The sequence below is a fragment of the Sander lucioperca genome, chromosome 23, assembly GCF_008315115.2.
Source record: "Sander lucioperca isolate FBNREF2018 chromosome 23, SLUC_FBN_1.2, whole genome shotgun sequence".
Classification (NCBI taxonomy): domain Eukaryota; kingdom Metazoa; phylum Chordata; class Actinopteri; order Perciformes; family Percidae; genus Sander; species Sander lucioperca.
Genome location: NC_050195.1, coordinates 12,001,169 through 12,028,554, shown reverse-complemented (window position 1 = coordinate 12,028,554; position 27,386 = coordinate 12,001,169). Strand labels below are relative to the sequence as shown.

Here is a 27,386-nt window from a genome sequence, read left to right as displayed (position 1 = left end):
ATTTACTTGTTTTCAACTAAGAGAGTACCACACAAAGTTACCACTACATTTTATGGAGTACCATAGGGGTCAATTCTTGGACCAATTCTGTTTCATTATACCGCTAGGGAATATTATTTATAGACATCATTTGTCTTTCAAATGAGAATTATGCTGATCCCAATTCTGATGAAATACATATCAATACATCCAAAACATATTCTAGGGCTTACCATTTTGCCAAAAACATTACAGATATCATATGTAGAGATTAACTTGCAGCTATAAACCATTTCCCAAAGTTGTACCTCCTCGACTCCTTGATCCTCTGGCTTGTGATCCAAAAATCGTTCTCAGGGCGCCATCTTGAAGGACGTCCCAATTCCTAAAATGCACATCGAGGAGTGAGGAGGATCCCCGGAAGAGCTATAATCGAGAACACATTGATGAATTCTTTGCGGAAGTCTTTTTACCCGTGACATATAAACAAAGAGGCATGACAGAGAGAGAGAGAGAGAGAGAGAGAGAGAGAGAGAGAGAGAGAGAGAGAGGGGAAAAGAGGGAGAGAGAGATATATTAACTCAGTGGTTAATCCACGGATCGGGCCGGTGGGATCATATAAATTAACATTCTGATTAATAGCAGGTGGGTGAAATAATACATAATTAATATGTATAATATTATTAACATTCACTAAAATGTGAACATAGCAGAAAATATTTCAGGTGGGTGGAGGGTGAATGATTTTAGTTATAATTATTATATCATATTTATTTGACGTCACTTTAAAACGACGGCACCAAGGCAAATGTCTCATGTTTGTTAAATGCCTGTTGTCTCCACTCCTCAGCTCGAATCTCCTGTGGGCGGAACTAAGATGCGAGGAGAGGAATAGGGGACGCACACACTGAGAATTGGAAAAGGGCTAATGATAATGCTAGCATGCTATAAACCTACATGGTGTTGCACAAAATGGCAATTAATCTATTGATATTAACATGTATGATCCCTCACTGTCAAATATAAATTCTGCACGCTGTGTTATGTACTGTACATACTAGTTCCATGTTTCTATATTTATTTTTTATTTATCTTTGTTCAGCTTTGATGAACATGTAGCTGTGTATATTTCTATCTTCCTGTAAATTGTTCTTGGATCTGTGTGTAAATACATTAAAAGCAGCTGGGAAATCGGTCAAATTCCTTGTATGTGATTCACTTGACTTTCCCTATTTTACTCTGATATATCAGACTAAATGCTCAATAAATTCTGCTCTGTGCTGAGCGAGATTAATGGTTGATTTTAATCCATAATGTCATCCACCAGTGTTGGGATGGATCCATTAGTGCCTTTCCTTTCAGTTGATTAAGTCCCTGTGCCTTCAGGATCTGTCCTGAGGACACAGCTGCCTTTCTTAGATTTCTCTATTGACTCTACATCACCAAAAGTATACTAGGAATCTATGCTTTCATGTGTACTCTATCCTCATGCAACAAATGCCATGATTTTCTGGACCACTACCTTTTTTTCAACTGCCTGTGGTTTTAATGAATAAGATCATGAGGTTTAGCAGAATCATGGCTGTAATTATTGTTGGATGTTAAAATTTGACTGCGGGAAAAGAAACAAATGTTCTTTTTTTAAATAAATAGATAATGAAATAAAAGTTTGCACACTGGCATTAGTGAAAGTCAATGCTCCCCATCTTTAACCAAAGCCATTAACATAGCTCACAGCATCAAAATAGACAGAGCTTTGATACAGTGAACTTTACTTAGAAGAAAAATCACATTTTCTATTAAATATTTTATGAAATACACAACTTGATGTATCTTATTTGATACTAAATTATTAAATGTCATGTTGTATCATATCTGACCATATACAGTGAGGAAAATAAGTATTTGAACACTCTGCTATTTTGCAAGTTCTAGCACTTAGAAATCATGGAGGGGTCTGAAATTGTCATCGTAGGTGCATGTCCACTGTGAGAGACATAATCTAAAAAAAAAAATCCAGAAATCACAATGTATAATTTTTTAACTATTTATTATGTAGTATGATACAGCTGCAAATAAGTATTTGAACACCTGAGAAAATCAATGTTAATATTTGGTACAGTAGCCTTTGTTTGCAATTACAGAGGTCAAACTTTTCCTGTAGTTTTTCACCAGGTTTGCACACACTGCAGGAGGGATTTTGGCCCACTCCTCCACACAGATCTTCTCTAGATCAGTCAGGTTTCTGGGCTGTCGCTGAGAAACATGGAGTTTGAGCTCCCTCCAAAGATTCTCTATTGGGTTTAGGTCTGGAGACTGGCTAGGCCACGCCAGAACCTTGATATGCTTCTTACAGAGCCACTCCTTGGTTATCCTGGCTCATCATTCTTCTTCCTCCAAACACGGTTAGTGGAATTATGACCAAAAAGTTCTATTTTGGTCTCATCTGACCACATGACTTTCTCCCATGACTCCTCTGGATCATCCAAATGGTCATTGGCAAACTTAAGACGGGCCTTGACGTGTGCTGGTTTAAGCAGGGGAACCTTCTGTGCCATGCATGATTTCAAACCATGACGTCTTAGTGTATTACCAACAGTAACCTTGGAAACGGTGGTCCCAGCTCTTTTCAGGTCATTGACCAGCTCCTCCCGTGTAGTTCTGGGCTGATTTCTCACCTTTCTTAGGATCATTGAGACCCCACGAGGTGAGATCTTGCATGGAGCCCCAGTCCGAGGGAGATTGACAGTCATGTTTAGCTTCTTCCATTTTCTAATGATTGCTCCAACAGTGGACCTTTTTTCACCAAGCTGCTTGGCAATTTCCCCGTAGCCCTTTCCAGCCTTGTGGAGGTGTACAATTTAGTCTCTAGTGTCTTTGGACAGCTCTTTGGTCTTGGCCATGTTAGTAGTTGGATTCTTACTGATTGTATGGGGTGGACAGGTGTCTTTATGCAGCTAACGTCCTCAAACAGGTGCATCGAATTTAGGATAATAAATGGAGTGGAGGTGGACATTTTAAAGGCAGACTAACAGGTCTTTGAGGGTCAGAATTCTAGCTGATAGACAGTTGTTCAAATACTTATTTGCAGCTGTATCATACAAATAAATAGTTAAAAAATCGTACATTGTGATTTCTGGATTTTTTTTTTAGATTATGTCTCTCACAGTGGACATGCACCTACGATGACAATTTCAGACCCCTCCATGATTTCTAAGTGGGAGAACTTGCAAAATAGCAGGGTGTTCAAATACTTATTTTCCTCACTGTAGATCTTGAGGAGTTGTGCGTGTGGTTCTGTTACTGGAATGAATATCTACTTTTCTAAAAAGAGGCATAGGAGAAAAACTAAGAGATGTAGATGTGAAAGAGAGTTTAGACTGTTACCATAAATATGGCATTTTTCATCAGATTGCCTCAAGACCTTATGATATCCTTCACAAAAGGCATTTGAACACATAAAATACATTGTGACTACTTCCTTTGAATTTTGAGTGATTTATTCAACTTGGTCACACTTTTTTTGTTTACGGTCAAAAATGACCACCATAGGAAATGAATGGGAAAGAGTATAATTTTCATCCAGGGGATGTAGGACATCTCCATACACACACTCCTACAACTTCCCTGTGCTTGTGTGCCCATTCTACACATGAATCATACTTTCCACAAGAGAGCTTAGAGTAAATTATGGGAGCCCAGTGTTTTTTTGAACTAATGTACTCCCCCCCAATGTGAACCACACCTGCCAAACAAATCAATCTTGTGTAAATTATAGGAACCAACATCTCTTTCTTATACTCCTTCTACTACTCCTCTTCACGTCCTTCATGCATGTGAACCAACAATGTTCGCACACACATGCATTCACGCACACACAGAAACACACACACCCACACACACACAAACAGACACACACACACACACACACACACAATACACACACACACATACACACACACACACACACACACTTCATGTTGTCAGTTCATGTTGTCATGTTGCCACATGTGCATGTGAACCACCAATGTTCGCACACACACATGCATGCACGCACACACACACAGAAACACACACACACACAAAAACACACACACACACACACACACACACACACACACACACACACACACACACACAGTTCATGTTGTCAGTTCATGTTGTCATGTTGCCACTTGTGCATGTGAATCACCAATGTTCGCACACACATGCATACACGCACACACAGAAACACACACACCCACACACACACGTTGTAGATGTTAATGTTATAATAAGTTTCTTTTTACAATAAATGTTCTATTAAAAATATTTTTGTCATTTTCATTGGCATTTATGTTAAAATAAAGGCAGTTAAAACTGTCCGGTCAAAGTTGACCACGAACAGTAAATTATGGGGGTAGCAACGCACAGTGTTAAAAGGTTCATTAATTTCAGACAACTCATGCAGGGTCTTTAGTTTTAACATTAAATTATCATAAGAGGCTTTTCTTTTTACCTTGATTTTGTTGGTTACCATAAGAAATAACACATACGAGTGCTTTAATGGCTTTGACTTTAGGCATTAAAACAGACTGTTTAGACTTGTCTGAGTGTTTTATGAATATTTGTGAAAACAAATAGGATCTTCACAGCAGAGAGCCAAGGAACATATATGTATTTTCACAAAATGACTTTAAAAGATTCAAAGATACAACAAAATCCAGGTGCTGGGCCTTAAATAAATAAATAAATAAATAATGTTCCTATTAATCATCATCCATAATCAGTCATAGTCACATCCGCGCCAGCATATTTACCATGCACTCTTTGCCAACGTATCCAATTAAAAAGTGGTGTGCAATTAAAATTCCATTCAAAAAAGGCAGTAAACAAGTCTCTCAGAAATAAAGTATGATGTGACTATTAGTCAACAATGTTGCAACAATGCTTTGGTTTTTGAGAACATATTGAGAAAGAACAAACAACACATCTTTACAGTTTCAAATGGACTTTAAAAGAGTAGGCCTACTCCACCAACTCCTATAACACTGTCGGGACTCATGAAAATAAAATCATAATAATAGTTAAAGCTCTTTTTTATTATACACATTCTTGTCAAAATTACCCAACAATGGCACAATTAACCCGGAAGTTTCTGGTGTGTTAGTGTGTTAGTAGAAGCTAATGTAGCCTTGCGCCGCTAGCCTCACACAATGTCTGCACAGCAGGCATAGCAAAAGCAGCACGCCAGCAGTGCATCAGCAGAGCAACTGTCTGTGTCGACATAGGATGCGTTCAGTAATAGTAGTGCGTGTAGGATGCTGGGAACACACAATCACAATCAACGGATGAGGACAGACAGACTTCACACAGCTCCCTCTGGAGCCACAAAGGACTTCTTACAACTTGTTTCACATATGCAGTAGTAAATGGATTTTGATGTGTAAACTAGGTAGTGTTCCCCTTTAATTTACTAAGGAGCTATTGGGCACAATGAGTCAGTCCTCTACAATACATCATGAGTCCTTTACAGTTAAAGAGCGACTACTACCAAATTATTATTATTTTTTGTTAAGAGTGAACTTCAATTGATTACTTGTCACAGACAATACTACTCATCATCATGTCAACAGTTGAACATGTGTAAGTATGCTTGTGAAAATCTTGCTTAATGCGCTGCATGCGCTGCTGTACCGGTTACAGCAACTGCTTTACTGTACCGATTTAATGTTATCAGAGAAAACATATGCGTTATAAGCTCAGTATAAAAGCAGATTGGTGAAAGCATAGCCAATAACTTTGCAAGATCACGATCTCTCATCAGATTTGGATCAGCTATGAGTTATGGCCTTCAGTTTCTGTAATTGCTGATTTAAAGTCATTATTTATCATTTTTAGTGGCTTTTGTAATGAATGTTACTTTACCATTCAGCTATGAACCCTGGTTGGGAGACCTCAGGCTCTAAGCTAAGTTTTCCTTGCTTACCTGTAATGTAGCTGGTAACGTTAACATGGCTTTACAAACACAATTAGATAGACGCAGTCAATCCCAACTTCTGTGGTTTCTTGAAAGGAAGGTCCAGGATGTACTTACTCTTTAAACCAGTCTTGTCTAATCTTGACTCCCCAAAGGTTTGTCTGCTTTTTATTTATTTACTTTTATTTTAGGTCTTACTCTCTAGACATTTTTATCTACAGGATCGACACCAGATCTTTGAAATATTAAAACAAACATCTGTATGTTGCATTACTTTAAAATAAGGGCTATTCACATACTGGAGTACCCACTTCTGTTGCGATGTGCATAAACTTATATTTTATTCATGCATTGAAATGTCTATACTTTTAGGCCCATACTGGGGTCTCCTGGGTATTAAAGGTTCTCTGAGAGCTGCATTTATGTAAACCCTGACCGATGTCTTTCTTCCTGAATGAACTAATGGCTATAACTTCAACTCCCAGCATCCCCAGTGTGACTGTTGCCTTCAAACTTTGCTGTTGAGCCTTGACTGTTTAGCTTCTTCCTTTCATACGCCTCATCTGCTGCCTTCCCATGGTACTATTGTGGAAAAGTAAGCAACTGCAGGGTGTTTAACCACAAGGTCAGGGCTAGAAGGCTGCAACGGGACAGGGATCTCCCAGGACACAACACAAATGTTGTTGATGCTCTCATTCTATGGATATACATTGTTTTAACTATTTACAAAGGGGGAAGTTGATAAAAATCAGCAGCTTAGCCATCCAGACTAGGGATGTTAACGATGAAGGGTTTAATGCTATCAGTTCAACAGTTAAAAACAGTATTAATTAAACAAAAAAATTATAAAAAAAAATGATTAGTAGTTATTAAAAAACTAGTTAGCAATGTAAAAGAAAAATAGGCTTTATTTCTTTTTTATTTCTTCTTTATTAATCTATTTCTTAACTGCTAGTTAAGTTGCGGGTGCTAACTTTGCACTAGCAAGTCGCGTTTTAAGCCGCTCTTTTTTTCTGCTTGTGGATTTCTGCTGGACGGAGCTGTCTGCTGGACAATCTTGCAGGTAGATACTGTGGAGACAGGCTCAGACATACAGACTGCTGTGGACTTGTGTCGATTCCAGGAAAGTGGCTGCATGTGTCCATGACAATGCATGGAACACTGTGGCTGCACGATCGGCACAAGTCCACGAAACTTGCAAAATATGTCCGAGCCTCCCAGACGGGTGAACTGGGACTGCATTGCCTGCTTGTCGATTAACAGTTAATGATTGGTTAGTCTCGCTTTGCCAGACATTCCTCCACAGCGCTGTAGAGGAGGGTCTGGCTAGTTCACACAGCATTCTGCGATGGAAGAAAAACGTGCTCTGGTTTATTGGCATTTCTTTAAAACCAATGACAACTGTTGTATATTTGAATTTGTCCCATCTATCTAAATGAGGCAAACGATGCAGCCGATTAAGATAAAGTATGTCTATTGCCTAACATACACTTTTTATTTTATTTATTTTATCTATGTATTACATACAAAAGAGAGAGCAAGAAAGTGAACAACAATTTAAGATAAAGCACAAAAGACATGTCATGACATGTCAACATATTTTGTTAGTTTTTTGTTCATCTTCAATATAAGTTCAAGACAACAAACAAAATCAAGCAGAAATAAATTAAATTAAAGCTGCAAGCAGCGATGACGGGCCCTCGCCCCTTGCCCAGGGGGTTACCGGCGGACGCAATATCACATGTAGACCACACATTCTAAGTTTCATGTAAATTGGACTACTTTAGACAAACGATAGGTTCCTTTGCACTTAAGTGCTCTGGCCCTAACTAGAACTGCAAGCAGTTATGACGGGGTCCAAGCCTCCCGGCGCCAGGCGCCAGTCGCCCCGACGACCCGGGGAGCGTGTGAAAGTGGAACCCAAAGCGTAACGGTTTGGAGGCAAACGTCAGGAAATATTAAGAGGTGTGAGCCGCAAGGTCTGCCATTGCAAATATCCCAGAGCCCTAAAGGATTTTTGACAACCTCTGGTCCATCTGGTTTTATTTTCTATAAAAAAACATCAAACCCTGTTGTCCACAGTCAATCTATGAACATCATTTTTTTTTCAGGAAAAACTGGGCTATTAGAATATTTGTGCTGCAGTGAGGTAACTTGAATGTTAAAAAGGTTGTAGGCCCATAAAGACAAATAAATAAATAGAAAGGAACATGAATCTCACAGATATATATTGATATCACACACACAGCAATGCCACACAAACATTTGTGTTGTCTAAAACAGTTCTATATATTTGGAGTCATCCAGTGCAAAAATAAACACATTGAACATTATAACTCATGTAAAGGACAAACTATTTACATTTCTTACATACAATGTATCAATCTTGGATGTAACAGTATGGATTAATGGCACAAAAACCCCAAAAAACTCTGGACTTCTAGGCTGGATACAAAACCTTCTGTAAGGGCTAGGAAGACAACAAAGACATCAGCAGAACGCGGCAATTGTTCGCTTTTAGCTCCAAAAGACTGAGTTTCTACTAGTTATAATTATAAAGTTATTAAGTTATGAATCAGAAGTGACGTTTGGCGTCGTATATGACCTATATGCTCGACCTCAGAAGAGGTAAAATGGCCCAAACTGGTCTACGTTGACTATAGCACCCCCTATTGGCCGATCTTTACTAAATTTGGTAGAGAGCCTCAGAGCAGCATGCCGAACAAGCATCACAAGTTTCGTGTTGATAGCCTTTACTCTGGCAGAGATATTGCAATTGCAAATTTCCCATTTAAATGCACTGAGTTATTGGCCAAAACAAATAAACGTTGATTATAGCGCCCCCTAATGACCGATCTTTGGCAGATTTGGTACAGAACATTGTAGTGAGATGTTGAACAATGATCTCAAGTACTTTGCTGATAACATTTAATTTGGCCGAGATATGATATGATATGTGTGTGGTAGCTAGCTACGAAAATTAGTTTGGTCGTCAAATGCGCATACTTTAACGTAGCAAAATTCTTTTGATAACTTTTGGTCAGGTCCATCTGGACATGCTATTTACCAGGTTTCGTGCAGATTGGTCACATGGCCTAGGACGAGTTCGAAAAAGTTGGTTTTGCCCATTGCGCGATATTGCGAAAAAACTTCTTAGCGGAAATGGGCGCAGCCTATATCATGTGATTCAGCTTAATTCAAGGAACACATGGCTGTAAGGCTTTCTAATGTGCGATGTGTAACGTGGGAGTTATAGGCAAAAACACATTTGATGTCATTATAGCACCACCTAGTGGTCCACATGTGTATTTTTTGGTAGGTGAGGTCCAAGACCCGTTGTACATGTACCCTGTAAATTTAAAGCTGTTCACATTAGTGTAAGTGGTGAATCCAAATGTGGGTCCCATAGGCCACGCCCACTTTGATCAATCAGTATCCCACTGTGGGGTTGGCCTCAGAAGTGGCCCTAGATGGTACCCATCAAATTTTGTAAAAATCGGATGAGCCGTTCATGAGGTATAAACTTTATGTACTTGTAGCGCCCCCTAGTGGCCAATTTTTGTAGAATGTGTGGGGCACCTCCAGAGGGTCATGGCAAACAAGAATCTTACGTTTTGCGTTGATAGCATTCATTTTGGTCGAGATATGGCAAAGTAGGTGTTTTCATACTTAGCTACACAAATTTGTTTGTGCATAATATGCGCAATTTTTATCCTATAAAAATTCTTTGGATAACTTTTTGTCAGGTCGGTTGGGAGATGCTACGTGCCAAGTTTCGTGCAGCTCGGTCGCACGGTCTAGGAGGAGTTTGGAAAAGTAGGTTTTCAATAAATCGCGATTTTTCACGCATAAAAGTCTAGGCGGAAATGGGCGTGGCCTATATCACCAGATTCAGCTGGATCCAGGGAATGTGAAAATATATGGTTTTTCAATGTGCGATGTATGGTTTGGGAGTTATAGGGCCAAAAGCGTTTTTTTCTGCAATAGCGCCACCTAGTGGTGGATATGAGTTATTTTTTGAATCTTTGCAATTTTCACCAGTTGTGACATGTGTGCAAATTTTTGTGAGTTTTCGTGCATTCCAACCCCCTCAAAAATGCGATGAGGAATTGGTAAAAATAATAATAATCTGATCAAAAACAATAGGTCCTTGCAGTTTCACTGCTCGGGCCCTAAATAGGGGTGTCCGTTAGTCCTCATCAGTATGCCAGTGTTATACACAGTGAAATTATCAAATTTAAAGTCTTTTTTTAAAAACATCTGTGTCAACATATGTAAACAGGGCACCCAATTGTGCATGTCATTCCGAAATGCATGTGTACATACTGGAAGACCTGGGGCCAGATGTAGATGAAGCAAAAATGTGCATACTCTTTTTATCAGTTTTAAAGCTGCATGTAAGCCTGTTTTTTTATTTTTTATTTATTTCAATGAATGTGGAAATGGGAGCACATGCGCCTCATTTCCAATTAGCCATAAAAGATGTGGAAACGCCCTTAAACATCCGTTTGCACATCGATTCACCACTTGTTAGACCTGCCAATGAGAAGAAAGGCAAAGAAGATGTGTAATTTAACCAATTGCAACACGTCAGTTGGCTTCACAGCACCAGATAACAGCACCAGATTAGCTGTCGTTACCCATTGTTGTGGCTTTTTATAGCGACCATTATCACTAATTGTCTAAAGAAAAGATAACACAAGGGGCAATGGCTGGATAAATATTACATTATTCTTAGTAGTCATTCTAAATTTCTGTAACCACAACTTTTTTTCTGACTAAGACATCAACATCATCTATCATCTGTTTGTCAGCAACATTATTTCAAAGATCTAGATGCACATTTTAATGAAAATATAGTAACAGACTGATTTGCATTAAGTTTAAATGAGTCATATTTGGTTATTTATGTTTACAGTTATCAGAAAAAATTGCAAGTGGATAGAAAAAAAGCAAAGGAGAATATAATATAATAAAACAGAATTATCGGCTAAACTGTTTTACACTTTGTAATTCTTCAAATTCGTATTCCTCTGTCTGAAATATTGAGCATATTGAGTTTTCTTACTGGTAAGTGTGTTTAGGATGGACTTTCATACTGAAGACTACTTAATACATACATATGAGACAGCTGTCCACAGGTTAAACTCTAGTTGTCAGTGTTAGCAAAGACACTAGTCTGCTGTACAGCTCCACTTCACAGATAAACCAGAAAATTATTGAGAATAATTTCCAAATAAATGTTGAGTTTCCGCTCACCTCTGTCCTTTTCATACGCAATCACACTCAACCACATGTGTGTGCTTTCACTCTTTTTTATTATCTTGCTCTCTCTTTTTTACATTAAATGACATTGTAAATGCTGGTATTATTTAATTATTTCCATTTCTGATTGAAATGGCAGCTCAAACATAATACAATGAAGTAAAAGATAACTGCTGGTAAAAACTGCCATTTTGGGCCTTATGGTTAAACAACCTATTTGCTTATAAAATATCATAAAAGCTGTCATAGTATGTAACTCTGTGCCAAAATGTTGGACGGACAGATGGACCAGCATCACCATCCATATATCCCAACATTAATGAGATAAAAACCAAGGGGTTTCAGCAATATTAGCTCACTGAAATAGTGAAGCCCTGCAGACATGCACACACACACACACACACACACACACACACACACACACACACACACACACAGACACACAGACAAATGAGGAGAGAAAATCTGAATGCCCTCGATCAATCTTGACCTTTTTAGAGGAAAAAGCTTTGAGGAAATTGTGTCAGCTCCAGTAACAGGGGTAGTGGGATGTCCATACATCAAAGGCAGCTGTCAGCCACTGTGTCAGTCAGTCGCAGTGTTAAGAATGATCCATCCATATGCAACCTTTCTTCTCCAATGGTTGACACGTCAGTCCTGCTTGGTGAGGCTTTGTCAATGCTGCCATTTTAATGGAAGCCTGAAATAAACCCTGACTAAACAACAAAGACAGACTGTTAAAATATTAGAGAAGAAAGATCCATAATCAACATCAGGTGATTGAGAGGAAGTGGTATAATAAGACTCTATTGACAAAAATTTTACCTCCCAGAAAATGGGAGTTGCTGTTCTACTGCTGCTTCCATCGGTTAGTTGCTGGTCTACTGCTGTCTCAATCTGTTAGTTTGTGTTATTGTGTGCCTTTCTTTAGTGTTAAGCAAAAGCCTGTGCTAGCTGCTATTGTAGGCTAACATTACTTGTGCTGCATTTCATAGCAACCACCTGGGTATGTGCATGCTGTTAGCCAGTCCAGAAGGGACTATTTTATTGTATACATGATTATTTATTAATAGACATCAATTTAAATCAGAATGTGACTATAACGCTTGGTTTATGGTCGTCGTGGTGTTCCCGTTGCGCGAGCCATCAAATGACATCACCACGGCTGTCGTTTCCAGCGCGAAGGCTCCGCAAGTTGTCTGCACCCGCGGTCTGCGCTTTCAGTTCAACACGGTCGGCTGGGAAGACTGGCCGAGCAGTTTCACCTGTTCTTCTAAAGATCTTCAAATACAGACCACAGAGAGTCAAACAGCCTTAAATATGTGATTGTGATTAACATATCACAGCTTTGTGTCGGGCCGAACAACGCCCCTTAGCTGTGATATAATCACAACATACCACAGCCTGTCGGGAGCTATTGCTTAAATAAGACCCTGGATATATTCAATGCTAGCATCAAAGTTACTCCTGGCCCCTTGCCTTTTTCTCTGCCCTGGGGTCCATTTTGTTCCCCGAAACTCCCTCTTGGCAACCACCTCCAGTGTTGGCTGTGATCCCCTGGCCAGCTGTGACACATGCCTTTACTGCAGGGATATTTAATACACCCCCCACACACACTCAACCTCCCTGGCCTTGACCTCCTCACTCTGCCCAGCATCACACTCTGTAGAAAGCAGTCCAGTTAACACAACTGATTACAACATACACATAGATTAGATACAAATATATTGTATAGGCTACAATGATGGCCACATGACTGTTCCCAGATCAGCGATCTCTGTTCCTGCTCTGATGGGTAGTAATGAGAGAGGCATACTCAACGCCAGCTCCAAATTTGACTAACCTGTAATCTGTCCAATGTCAATGTCACACCTCTCTGTGGACTTCCATTAATACTACAAAGCTCTGCTCTATATCAGATCCCATTCCAAGAAGTCATTTTTAGTTATTCACCTTATTACTGCATGCAATCTGGATTCCATGCTTTTAACTGAAACATGGTTAGATAACAGTAGCCCTTCACATTTCAACAGTATAAATGTTTCTCAAGCTGACAGGAAAGGTGGACATGGGGCTGCTTTATTCTAAAACTCATTCCAATAGTGTCTATCATTTTTCCTTTGTCTGCTCTAACGCGGGTCACACATTTTTCAGACCTGTAAAATACTTTGCAAACTTTGCAGAACTGCTGCCTGTTATCTTCACTGATTCCATGTATTAGGACTCATGAAGATATACGTGATGTAACAGAAGTAATGATGATGAAGTGAGCTATTGCTTTTATACAAATAATCATGCTCAAAATAAAATAGGCCCTCCTGGGCTGGCTAACTGCCTGCACATACCCAAGTGGTTGCTACGGAATGCAACGCAGGTAATATTAGCCTACACTAGCAGCTAACACAGGCTATTTCTTTTGCTTAACGCTAAAGAAAGGCACACAATAGCCTCGGGAAGGAACTTGTTTTGGTGGAACATGGGTACGTTCAAAAGTAGTTTTAGTCGTGCAACAGAAAACTCAGATTGGACAGATAGTCTAGCTAGCTGTCTGGATTTACCCTAGTCCTCATAAATCGAGTTTAAACACAAAGAAAGCGGAAGGTGACGGACATCCGGCCGAAATGAGGGACATCCAGCGGAATTTCTGGCGGCACCTGAACAATCCTGGAAGTGAAACGTCATCGAGTACAAACTAACTAACTGATCAAGACACTAACTAACCGATCGAGACAGCAGTAGTACAGCAACTCCCTTGTTTAATTCAATTTAATCTATATTTTATTGATCCCCAGGGGGAAAATTAAAAAATGTTCACTCTGTTGTTAGAACACACTACACACAGGCCTGTAATACACACATGCTCAGGTCCTATACATGCACTAATGGAGAGATGTCAGAGTGAGGGGGCTGTGACTGCTGGACAGGCACCCGAGCAGTTGGGGGGGGTTCAGCGCCTTGCTCAAGAGCACATTGGCACTGCCCAGGAAGTGAACTGGCACCTCTCCAGCTAACAGTCCAAACTACGTACTTTGGTCCGTATGGGGACTTGAACCAGCAACCCAACGGTTCCCAACCCAACGCCCCACGGACTGAGCTACTGCCACCCCAACCCTTGTTCTGGCAAGGCAAGGTAAAGCGAGAAGGTAAAGCGGGGAAAATATTCTAAATACAGCATACACTTAAAGGATACTTTGCCGATTTCAAACCAGTTGTGTATCAAGGTAGTGTGTGTGCTGATGAACGGCTTCCTTCCGTGGCACCAGCGATCAGTTCGTTTGCGTTTAACATTTTTTTCTCAGACGTCGTAGCCTTTGTATATGGTTATTATCTCACGACTAAAAAACAATCAGATTGCTTTATATATACCTTTTTTCATTCACCCACTCTCCAAAGGGGACATACATTATACTGGTTGCATCACTTATTACATTATAACACTGGAGTAGAGGCCTAAATATCCAAGTAAAAGTTTATGTAGTCAGTGATCCATATTCTATCCTGGTAGACTATTTCCACACCCATTTTCCACAAAAACTGAAACCTAGCAACAAGTTGCCAAAACTTCCACATCCCCCAAAATACTGAGGACATGACCTCAGTTTTAAGCTGTTGATTTTTCACTACAGCTTGAGCAGAAAGTCAGTGTGGTAGTACATGCAGTATTTTGCAGAATGTCCATCTGCTTTAGAACTAACTCCCTCTGGTGGGAGTTGACCTCTTGGTTACAGACATGGTAATTTTCTCTTCACTTATTTATCTTATATAATAATAATATTCACGCATTCTTTATGCATTCTTTATTTATACATTTGATTAAAAAAAGTCTGCTGCAGGCTACTCTGTGATTGTCTCTGACGTTTGTTGTTGTACTGTGGTGCATTTGTCTTCCTGCTGGAACCTTCAGAATCTAATTCTTTCTTGCATAATCCAATTCTTTATATGGCTCCAACAACCTGATTACATATTAAGGTTTCTTCTCATATTTTATGTCTGTACAGTTCTGTGTGTGTGTGTGTGAAAATTCCATGTGTGTATGTGTAACTATGTTTAGAGTGATGCATATTCATCTGTGCATTGCAGATTCTGGCAGGCGAGAGGAGAAAAGGAAGATGGAGAGACATAATTGGGCCAGTGAGTGGCAGAGCTCCCCGCAGCCTCAGTCAAAGTGCTGACTGTCTGAGGAGGCTCTGGAGGCCCTTGTGCAAAAACTGACATCATCAGCGCAGCTTGCCCATGTCTGGCAAGACAGACCCATGTAAATATTACATCCATGCCCACACACACGCGCGCTTACAAATATGCGTGCACTCACACACTGTGAGACTGAGTAAAGCTCTTAACTGCTGTGATGTTGTGGTAGAACTATCACCTTCAGTTTTGCATCATTAAGCGCAAACGGACACCAGTGTCGATATTTTGCGAAACCCGACGCACAAGAAGGATACGCGTCTGTATCCTTTTGTTAGCGCTGATGTGCTATTAACTCATCATCGGTCTCCATCTCTATAGTGCAGCGTTTCCATCTCTATAGCAACAAAGACAGACACATGCTCAGCCCTCACACACCATACACAGACAGGTATCTAACAGCTTGAACCCACACACTGGAACCCACTGATAATGGTATCTTCTTCTTCATAGCAGTGTCAAATGTGCTATATCATATGCTATTTATTTTTAGAAAACAATATTTTGACACTGCCACTTAAAACTCCGGTGGATTTCTGAGGACTATGGTTAACCTTTCCTCAGATCTCTGCAGGGTAAATCCAAACAGCTAGCTAGACTATCTGTCCAATCTGAGTTTTCTGTTGCACAACTAAAACTACTTTTGAACGTACACGTTACACCAAAACAAGTTCCTGTGTGATTGGTTTAAAGACATGCCATTGAACCAGAGCACATTTTTCTCCTATCCCAGAATGCTATGTGGACTCCTCCTCCTCCGCAGCACTGTGGAGGAAGGTCTGGCAATGTAAGACTATGGGCTTTAGGAAACACTGATTGACATTTTTCACAATTTTCTGACCAAATGGTTTATAGACCAAACAACTAATTGATTAATCAAAAATAAATAATTGACAGATTAAACAACAATGACAATAATTGTAAGTTGCAGCCCTACAGTCAACACAAAACAGAGGTTTCTGTGAGCAATCCCGCAAAAAAAACGTTTTTCATGAAAAACACCATCTATTTGGTTCAATTTGATGCTGTTTTGAGTTGTAAGCAGCATCTTTCAGTTGTCACGGCCAGAGCATGGTGACCCTTCCGTCCTGGGGTCACCAAATCCTGCGCAGACCTGCAAGTCGCAGCGCGCATACAACAGACATTTGTTTTGTGCGCTCTGCTTCTCTTCACCAGGGGCACGTGCCTGCTAACTCTACTTGAGTGACACCTGTGACTAACCACTTTCAATTAATGTTCTACACCCCTGCACCATCTTAGAATCTACTCTTTTTTTTTTTGTCTGTTTCTCTAATCGGTTGCATGTTTTCATACAAAAGGAGCTTTATGCACAACCTTATCAGAGCTGAATATTTCATGACTTATAGCCTACATTGTATTTAGTCTTGATTTAATTTAAAAGGGTTGTAAATGTAGTCATTCAAGTAAATTGTATCAAATAGCATTCAAATTTAATCAAATAAAACGGAATTTCACACAAAATAATGAAAATTCAGCATGGCAAACTTTGGAAAACCACATGCCACAGTGGCTGGTGAGCAAAAGAGTTGATGTCAAGCCCTGAATGTATGTAATGAAATGCAGACAAACATACAATTGAAGGGATATATTACCAAGATATGCATATAAATATAAATATATTTAAGACACATGCGATGATGACGTCATGTACTTGCACTTTTTTTGGTCCAAATCAGGCACACACTGCACAAAGTGTAGCTGGACATTATTTAATAACAATTTGAGCCTGTCAGTGGCAAAACAAACACTGTTAGTGGACGTACAGTGCATTGTCAATGCGTAATTGCGGGATCACATTGCTGCCCGTTTCGTGGCTGCTGGCTGCAGCGCTCTCGCTAAATACTGGACCAATTTCAAAAATTGTCCCCATTAGTCCCTTAGACACAAATACATGGGAAAATCCCGAAGTTCCCCTTTTAATGCGCAACCATCAAGATTATTTTACCCTGAATAGGTATAGAAGTTGAAGATTCTTCGATAGCTTTCAGTGTCTCACGGTGGCTTATGGTAAATTATGTTTTTGTGGCTTTTTCTTGAAGAAGACACTGAATGCCTGGAATTATTTAACTTAAAAATTATCAAATCCTAAAGCTACAAAATAAAAATGTCAGCACAACATGTGTTATACGTCAGCTTCAAATACATATAATGCTAAAATACCAAAAAAGAAATTAAATTGTGTACCTGCACTTATACCTTACACATACATCTTCCCTTTAGCAATAGCACTTAACAAAATGTATATGGCGTGTAGCTTACCCATACTGCACCATTGCTCTTTCTGTCTCTGTGGCTGGCTTGTTCAGTCACACATGGCCACATATCTAATTTCACATTACAAGTAACAGCACAGAAAATTCAATTTGTTTTTGTTTCCCTGCCATTTAGTGCAATTTCCATAAAATGAGAGTGGCTGACATCCAAAATCAATGGCTGCTTCCAAACCCCCAAGACTAATGGGCTAGATAGCTAAAACCGCAAGTTAATTGTTCAGGAATGTCCTTGAAAATTGTGTGTCAGCCCCTCTCTCTCTCGCTCTCTCTCTCTCTCTCTCTTCCTAACCCTCTTCTATTTACACTGTACTCCTGACTGCTTCTTGCGAATAATGCAGGCTTTGTAATGACATGGATTTGGAATTTTAGCAGTCATGCTTAACTGAGCCCAACTGGAACCCGGGTATTCCAGAATTCATAATTCACAGATACTGCATTGCAATTTGTGATTGCACTTGTCAAGTGAGTACACCACAAGAACCTTGATCAACTAGTAACCAGATATCCTTTCTTTCTCTGTCAAAGTTGTAAGCTTAGCAAACTACAAATTGACAAAAGTGTTGTCATAGAAAAGTATATCTGTAGAAAAGCTGTCAACAGCAGGCACATACAATGTCACTTCTGCCCTCTTTGGCTTTGTGACTATTGTGAAAAAGCCTGCAGACCTCCCGTTCAACAAAGAATGACATCATCTTCAGTGTTTGAATTTAGTTTCGACAGTGGATGAATTAAGGAAGAACTCTGCACTCTATACCATGAATGAGAAATCAAAGCTGGAAGAGTCTTCAATGTAATTTTATTGTTTGGGTGTGTTCTTCTATTGTTTTTTTCGGTTGAAAGTGACATTGGACAAAGCATGATGCAACAGTCAAAAACCGTGTGCCAACGTCATTAAACTAAACTACGGTAACGTTACATCTCTGGAAACACAATCACGTGAAACACTTTGCAATGGTGTCCCTCAAATGCATCTATTACAGGGCTTGACAATAGCGGGGCTATTATGTGCATTAGTCAGTCCATTGTGCCTGCCCTGGGTAAACAAGGACAAGCTGCAATCATCCAGGAATTATTCAGTACCCTGCATACACAAGCACAATCTGCAGTTGACCAGGAATTATCCAGTGACCTGTATAAACAAGCACAAACTGCAGGCGTCAAAGAATGATCTGCTATCCTGCAAACAAACACAAGTTGCAGTCATCCCAACCCGTTCTCACTACCAACTCGTAAAATACAGACGCTTGGTCATAAGCTGTAAGCATCAAATACGACGCAATAAGCACCCCTTAGTGTGTGTATGGAACGCACACCAGGCAGAGCAGCAGCTCTGCGGCGTGTGAAGATGTAGTATTTTACCAACGATAAACTAAACCCAACTGTCGCGTTCTTTGTTTCCTAAACCCAACTGTCCCGTTCTTGTCCCACGTGTCACGTAAACGCACCCACGATCTTTCCCTAAATCTAACTGTGTCAAAAGTGACAACAATAGTCTCGTTTAGATAAAGTGTGTTTCGATCTGACACTAAAGCAGACTTTTAGCATCAATAACAACACCAATTTTACTGGTGCCCTGTATAAACAAGCACAAATTACAGTCATCCAGGGATCTGGAACTGGTAATTGTGTAAAAAGATGAGTTTTGACTGAATTTGATCATTAACTGCACTGGTTCTATTGGTCAATATAAGTTAATTATAAGTGTGCCCCCTTATCTAAATGGACATTTACCCCTTTAGGCTATATTTGAGAATATTTTGATTGTGGGGGGTGGGGGGTGGGGGGTGGTTGGTTCTAGACCTACTATATCCGTAAAGTGTCCTGAGATCACTTCTGTTATGATTTGACACTATAAATTAAATAGAATTTTGTAATAACGATGGATCTTTTCCGAAATAAAGACATTGCGGCCATGTTTGAGTGTCATCATTTTTACAGTAAGAATGATAGCCAATGAGCCACCATGTGATGTTAACATTTCTCAAAATAGATGAAAAAAGTTTAAAAAATGAAGTACTACTGGTCCAAATGTCTGTCTACGTCCTTGGTCAACAGCCAGGCGTTTGCCTGTCAAGTTATTATTAAGTAGTGATGCTTCGTGAAGCATTTCCTTTTATTTTCTGAGCCCAATAGACTCTGTTCAACAAAGCGTATAAAGCAAACTGAATTGCCATTCCTTGAGCCTTTTCTTTAAACCAAGAGCGCCATCTAGTTGGGTCAACAAATACAAATAATGCTTCATGAAGCATCATTTGGACGTCAATACTGATATGTACAATCTAACAACTGCTATGTGACCCCAATGTCCATACTAACTATAAAAGTGCTAAAATAAAATGCATTTATGGAGCCTTATAATTTATTAATGAGAATAGCTCAATCATGTAAACATCTCTGCGAAAGTGAACTGGGACAATTGTGGGTTAAAAATGTCATAATCCTTTCAAAATATGAATATTAATCATGAAAGCAGTCCCATTGCCATTACTTCTGATTTTCTATATACTCATTTGACATGACTTTTCATAGTTGTGGGTTGACATGACTTTTGGTACTTTTGGGAGATTGTAAGTCATGGCACTGTGTGTGGTTCACCTTCTCCCATATAACAGCAGGAGGGCAACAGGAGGTTTCTCAGTAGAAAGCATCGGTAAGGAAACCACATGCTCATTACAGCTTCATCTTTGTCATAAAACAGATCATGGTGGAGAATTGAGTTTGGGCTTGGTTTGGGGTAACAGGAACCCCTCTTGGATATGGCGCATGCACACAGATCGCCTAAGCAATCATTTTGTTATTTTACCGTCTTTCATAAGATTTTTCATTTGGATTCATGTTTTCTCATGGATTGCTCACTCTGTGTTGAGAAAAAGTTGATGCCCTGAAGTGATGGAGTTAATTTTCTTTTGGACCCCATTTCTACTTGGTATTAAAGTCTGTCCTGAGTGATCCGATCACCGAAGTGTGTACACATATGAGTGACAGAACAGTGAGCAGAACTGTTCTGCTCACTGTCAGGACTGTCAGTGTTTTTGTTCTTTTGTTGCTTTTGTTTTGGTTGACCATTCAGACTGTTAATCAGGCATCGACAAACAGAAACCTGAGAAATTTAGCCAAATACAAAAATGATTCCTTATGTGACCAAAATGGGTTAATCAGTACAGTATCTTCCTGGGTTTACATATATCTGGCCTCATGGGATCCCCAAGGAGGAACTGAAGGATAAAGCTGGGAGAGGCATCTGGGCTACCTCGCTTAGCATACTGCCAGCCTGACCCAGATACATGGTCAAAAAAGGGTGGACGGACGGATAGATTTAGAAAGATGGAGAAATACCCACAATCACTGGGAGAATCATGCATGATGGACAGTTTTCCATTCTGAGCAACTGCAGGTGGGGCCCTGATTGCATTTCTATATTGTACTTTCACTAAGTTTTTTAACTGAAAATCATATGTTATATCATCCTGAAGAGTTAATGATGAGTGCAATAAAATAGCAAGTGCTACTTATGCGGTATTAATTAAAAGTAGATTACTGCACCACAATGGATGTAAGTGCAAATAAAGGTTGTATGTTGTATTGAGCTGTGAAGCTTCTATTGTCTGTAATCAATTTCTTCTTTGCGTGCTTGCCAGAAAGAAACATTGTTAGTGAATTAATTAATAGAAAAGCACAAGAATACAGAGCCAACTCTTAATTTCCCAAATGCATCCATTCAGGTGTGTGCACAGACACAAGCAATCTTGTCATACATCAACATTTTTGTTTGGAAAAACTCTTCAAAAGTAAGCAACCTTGATATCTGATCCCCTGACGTTACAAGACAAGTCTGTAGTGTGAGCGCAGCAGTATTTGGGCACAAACACTGTGAACAGATTGCCATACACATGCTATTGATTGAACTCTGCAGGGCTCCAATAGCTCATTGCCTGCCGAGCCAGACGGAGTTTCCCTGCCTCTCAATCTCTATTGTCATCAGCTTGCCCAGCTCATCTCGCCCATACGGAAAAACATGCTGAGAATGCAGGAGAATGAACAAGGCCGTGCCATTTCAGAAATCTAAACAGATCATTGCTTTGATGATGGACACGCTGATATTGGACAGAGAGGGAAACAGGAGGAAACAGGAGTCAGAATCAAGATAATATCCAGTTCTTCGCCTGTCTAAATCCACATAGGCTGATACTACAAGATATCTGGCCACTCACTTAGTCATCTCTGCTGCTTATTCCTTATGTTTCAGCTAAATATATGTCTGTGTAATGTTCTGCTTGTTAGTAAGTGCAAATATTTCAAGATAAAGGAAAGGTAGGAAGTGCAAGGTGCTCATGCAACAAAGAGAAAGGATGGCCTTGACATGACACTGAATCTGGCAAGAGCTCTTACAATACACTGCAACCATAGACTGTATATATTAGTGGACAGAGCATGTGTGACGTCACCCATTGGTTTGTGGAGATCAGCAATCCGTCGTCGAGTTTGCGTTTATGGGCGCAGCCATCCTGGTTGCGGATGTGACGTTTTTAGACGAGAGGGAGGAGTGAGGGAGGAGCCATAGACTGTTGGGCGGTATCTGACTGTGACGTTAGCTGAGAGTTGGCAACGCTGCTTAGCTACACTCTACGCTACGTTAACGTTACACACTTTCACTGGCAATCTGGATGCAACTGCTGCTGAAAGCTAGCCTACATAATTCGAGGTAAGATTTAGCTTCGCTAGGTTTTAAATATATCTATGTCCCATAGTTATAAGAGGAGTCACATTGTAAAGTCACATTGTAAAGTAAATGTATCTGAAGTTACCATGTAAATTGTAGGTAACGTTAGCTTGCCACTTATGGTAAAACATGCTAACGTTAATTTTCTGCAAAATCTGCAAAAAAAAAAGAAGTTTTGCTACGTTTTCCTAATTTAGACGTAGTATCAGCGAAATGCAAAACGGGGATTGCCAATGCTTATCATTATCTAACGCTAACTATTAGCAAATTAATATAAATGTATGTCAGTTTCTTATAACGTTTGGTTAACTGTAATAACCATAATGCACCATAATGTCTTGCTACTGTTCGCGCCATCAGTCTATGGTTGGCGTATTTTGCCTTGACATGCTTTTAAGAGCTAACGTTAGCAGAAATAAGCTCATTTAACTAGTTAAAGTTACAATAAAGAACAATAGACTGTTTTTGGTTTATGTGTATTCTTCTAGATAATTAATGAAGTACAGTTACATGCTAGTGTGCATATATATTTAACTATGAGGGGCTCAAATGGAAATTGATGATTCTTTCTGTTTCTTTCAGAAATGCGTGAGAGTGAAGAGAGCCAGAGAGCCACGATGGCATATTGTGCACCCACCCAATGCCCCAGGAGTAAGTAATAGTTACTTTTCTTTTGCTATTTATTGTACAACATTAAACTTTTAGCAAATTTGTTTTGTACAACTAAGCCGAGGTAATAATGCATTTTCAAATAACTGTGTGTAATAAAGAGTGCTGTTCATTTATCCTTTTTCTCTATAGCCTAAAATATGATACACTATTACAATGTGTTTTTCCATCCAACAACAGTCTGGATCATTGGAGACAGCTACGTCCGGCGTGGGGCTGAGAGAGCGGCAAAGACCATGGGGAACAACCTTGGCATTGAAGATGTCTACATTTCTTGGTTCGGCTGGGGTGGTCTGCGGTGGAAGAGCCTTCTCCCTTTCTTTTTCCAGTCCCTACAAGGAAGAGCAGCCCCGGATGTCCTCCTTGTTCACTGTGGCGGGAATGACCTGGGAAATGTCAAGGGCATCAACCTCGTCGCAGGAATGAAGGAGGACCTGCAGCACCTCCACCTGCAGTATCCTGGCATGAAGATCATCTTCTCTGGCATCACCCAGAGATGCAGGTGGAGGGCTGTTGCCAATCCGGGGAAGATCGACCACGCTCGCAGGTTTGTGAACAGTGTTATGGCTACATATGTTCATTGTTTAAGTGGCAGCTTTGTTAAACACCCTCAAATAAGGTTTGACACTCCTGGGCTTTTTTTGCACGATGGAGTTCATTTCACCACTAAAGGAAATGATATTTTTTTAAATAGTTTGGCAGAATCTATTAAAGCCCAACTTGAACAAGGGTGAAATGTTCATGTCTGTTGTTTTTCCATGTTGAAGTTGAGTTTTAATGGGTTGGTTTTTTTTAGCCCCAAAGAAAGCCTATAGTGTCATTCCATATGTGATGAGTGTCATTTATTTAACATATTATAAATTTTTTATTTAACAATTGTGGCCATAATACTGTTTGTCTTACCAGCTCTGCTCTTCCTTGTTCCCTACACCCTTTATTACGTGTTTTTTTTTTTTTACCTCCCTTACCACCCCAGTCTTACCACCCCATGGTCTTTGACACTCTCTTCCCGTCTGTCGGACGTAGTTGTAAAACATTGTAAATAGTTCAAAACATTAGCGTTCATAGTTCTTCGTTATTATAATTAGTATCAGTGTGCTGTTCCAAGAGCATTACATACTTATAGAGGTCGTTACTGGGACCAATTAATGTCTTGTGACAGTTAAGTTTGCCTTTACCTTGACCCACAGCAGTGTTTTATGTTAGGAATTTACACTGGATTGTAAAAGGTGAACTACATGATTTAATTCTTCAATTTTCAACATAATGTTAAAAATATTGCCAGTGTTGATTGTGGTTTATGTAATTTTTGATGTTAATGCGCATTTCAATGTGAAATAAAGGACATTTTAAAGCTACATTTGTTGTTTTTCTGAAGTAACTATAGGAACATATTACAGTTGTGTAGTCATACAAGACATTTATGATAGAATTTGTAATTGATTAAAAGTGTCTATTTTGGCTTTAATCAACAAATATAAATCTATTAAATGTTACCATACTTGCACGTTGACAAAGAAGGATCAGGAAAATGTAGTTTGTGCTTTTCTTGTGTCTTTATGTACTTGTCAATTTTACCATGAAAACACTTCACCAAAATCCTTTAATATAGTTAATTTTGAAAGTGTTTAATTTGTGTAGGGTTACTTATTCAATTACCATAAATGTAATAATTAAATCAAATGTGCCTGATGTTTACTGCACATTTTTAAAGAAAACTAAAAACCATACAAGGACATGCAATGTCAATATCTAATTCTAACAATTTAATCCTAAATACATAAAATATATAAATGATATGCCTAATTCATACTTCTAAAGTGGTAACGGTTTTATTTAAAGTACTCAAGTATCGAGTCCAGGTTTCCGAGGGGGAAAAGCAAGTCCAGGTTTCCAGGTTGGAGAACAGGTCCGGTGGTTTCTGGGAAGGAGCGGGTCCGTCAGAGGAAGACAGTAGGCCGGCTAGTGGTGGGGTCCAGTGGTGGTTTTCTGGTCCAGTGAATGGCAGGAGTGAAGCGGTAGCAGGAGTCAGGTTCCAATGGCAGCTGAGGCACAAGAGAAAGGATAAGGATAGGCAAATACACAAATGTCAAAACAGAACACAAGGTTTGTCAGGAGCGAGACTTGACTACGATCTGATGCAGAGTGGAGGAATGACCCGGTATATGAAGCAGAGGTTGATTGTGGTAGATGAGAGGCAGCTGGAACACTGACTCCCGCACACCAGACTCCACTCCTGCAGTTAGGACAGACAGAGGAGGGAGAGAGGAGAGACAGAGAAGCTACCTAGTAGCAGCAGGCCTAACAGTAACACCAGGACACATCTATTACAGGACTCACATTTTGCTTGTGGGTGCACTTCTGGTGGATCAGTTCCAGCTATTGAAGACCCTTTTATGTGAAATTACAAAAAAATACTTTTACCTGTGAAGGTAGTGACTGCTAGAGTAGATCCATAATTTTATTCCAGTTTAATATTTATAAAATTGTTTCAATCCACACAACTACTTAATGTTACTACTATCACCTATCAAACTACAGCAGAAACTAAGTCAAACAATAAACTGAACCTCTAAATACCAAGGACCGATGATGAATGGCATCCAATACATCGCTCTATACACAGGTCTTCTTTCTGTAGGCTCTGGTCATTCAGTTGTCAGTGTGGATACCTTTGTAATTACAGTAAAAGACAAACATGTAGTTAAGGCATGGTAGATCACAATGAATTATATTAATATATGAGCTTGTACATGAAGGTATGCTTCAGTTGAGGTATTAAGTAAACATAATCCTACATGTCAAATTTTATCTTTATCGTGTATTGTATGCAACACTTTTTTAGTGATATGTACATTTTGGTAATAAACAGCATTTGTAAATACAGATTGTAACATGTATGTGACTCATCTTAAAACAGACTCATGTGCTGACAGAAGGTCCTCACATCAGTGTAACAGCATCAACAACAGTGGTTAATAACTCCTGCAACAGCATGCTTGTTAGGTATATTAACAGTCTGAAATAATGTATTTAGATTTTTTTTAGAAAAGATCTTACATAGTGAAGCTCCAATATTGAACCTGGTGCTTTATAAAATACATTTGGCTGCAGAACTGAAGATTTTTCAGAGCACAGCCTCATTTCCTGAGAACACATAAAGTTGGTTGAACACGTTGCAAACTGTTAAATAAAAGCTTGTCTTGGTTTTAAGCCCACTCACCACGACAAGGTGCAGGCCAAGAGTGGGGACACAAGACTGGACAGAAATGGCAAAGAAATACATAAAATAACACCACACACTAAACACACAACACATACTGCATTTCTTTTAATAAAAAAATACGAACTAGACCAGGAGTCTTCAATATTGTTTAAGTCAAGGTCCCTTTGCTGAAAGAGAGCCGGAGCAACAGCAGTAACTCTAAGGACCCCCTAGGGGTTGCGTATGCCCTGTTGAAGATCTCTGAACTAGACAATGAAATGCATAAAACTAAAATAAGACTAAAAATACATACAAACCAAAACAATCATACATTTACACATAATAAATAAAGAAGAGCACACACACACAACACTACATGAACAAAAATAAGCTAAAAACCGGGACATATTAATGAATGGGACAGATAACATTGTAATTTTGTAACAAACTTTTATTGAATTTTGCTTAAACATTTTCAAGAACAAAACTTTTTTTGTGCCTTTGACAGTTTTTATTTTTTATTTTGAATCCATTTCTTTTTTCAGAAATATTTATCTATTGACCAAAAATATTAAACACATAGGAACTAGGATATTGCATTACTAAAATGCATGTGAATTTCCAACATTTTATTGAACAAATTGAACATTGAATATAATAGACAGCACTAAAAAAGAAATAACAGTTACATTTTAAAGTGTAGTTATCTAGCATATCTTTCAACTAACCCAAAAAAAACCTGTCTTGTCTCTGTCGCAGCCTCTTGCGATGTTTATTGCGCGAGTTCATATCACAATGACGATAAACGATATATTGTGCAGCCCTAATTTATGTACAGTATGCTCTCGAAAAACAAAAAGGAAGTAAATGACAATTTTATTTTAATATATACAATTATGTAAAACTATATACAAAAACCTTTAACGTATAGGTGGATGTATTGAACAATTGAACTATGTTGTTGGAAGTAGGCAAAGTAAAGCATCTGATACTTATGCCCCATGTGCAGGCTCTAAGTAAACAGTATGCTTTGAAGTTCAGCAATAACCAGACCATCCTCAAAAATTATACTCAACAGATGAATGTAGATCAGGTGGACAGGTACTG

General features: G+C 39.3%; 1 long non-coding RNA gene across 1 annotated transcript; it reads left to right on the top strand.

Annotated features, from left to right (window-relative positions):
- The first annotated feature begins 9,703 nt into the window (after nt 1-9,703).
- On the top strand, nt 9,704-27,220 carry LOC116050730. The gene is made up of 3 exons (XR_004105155.2): nt 9,704-9,848; nt 18,840-18,841; nt 27,211-27,220. It is a non-coding gene; the product is annotated as an uncharacterized LOC116050730 (long non-coding RNA).
- Nucleotides 27,221-27,386: the final 166 nt, after the last annotated feature.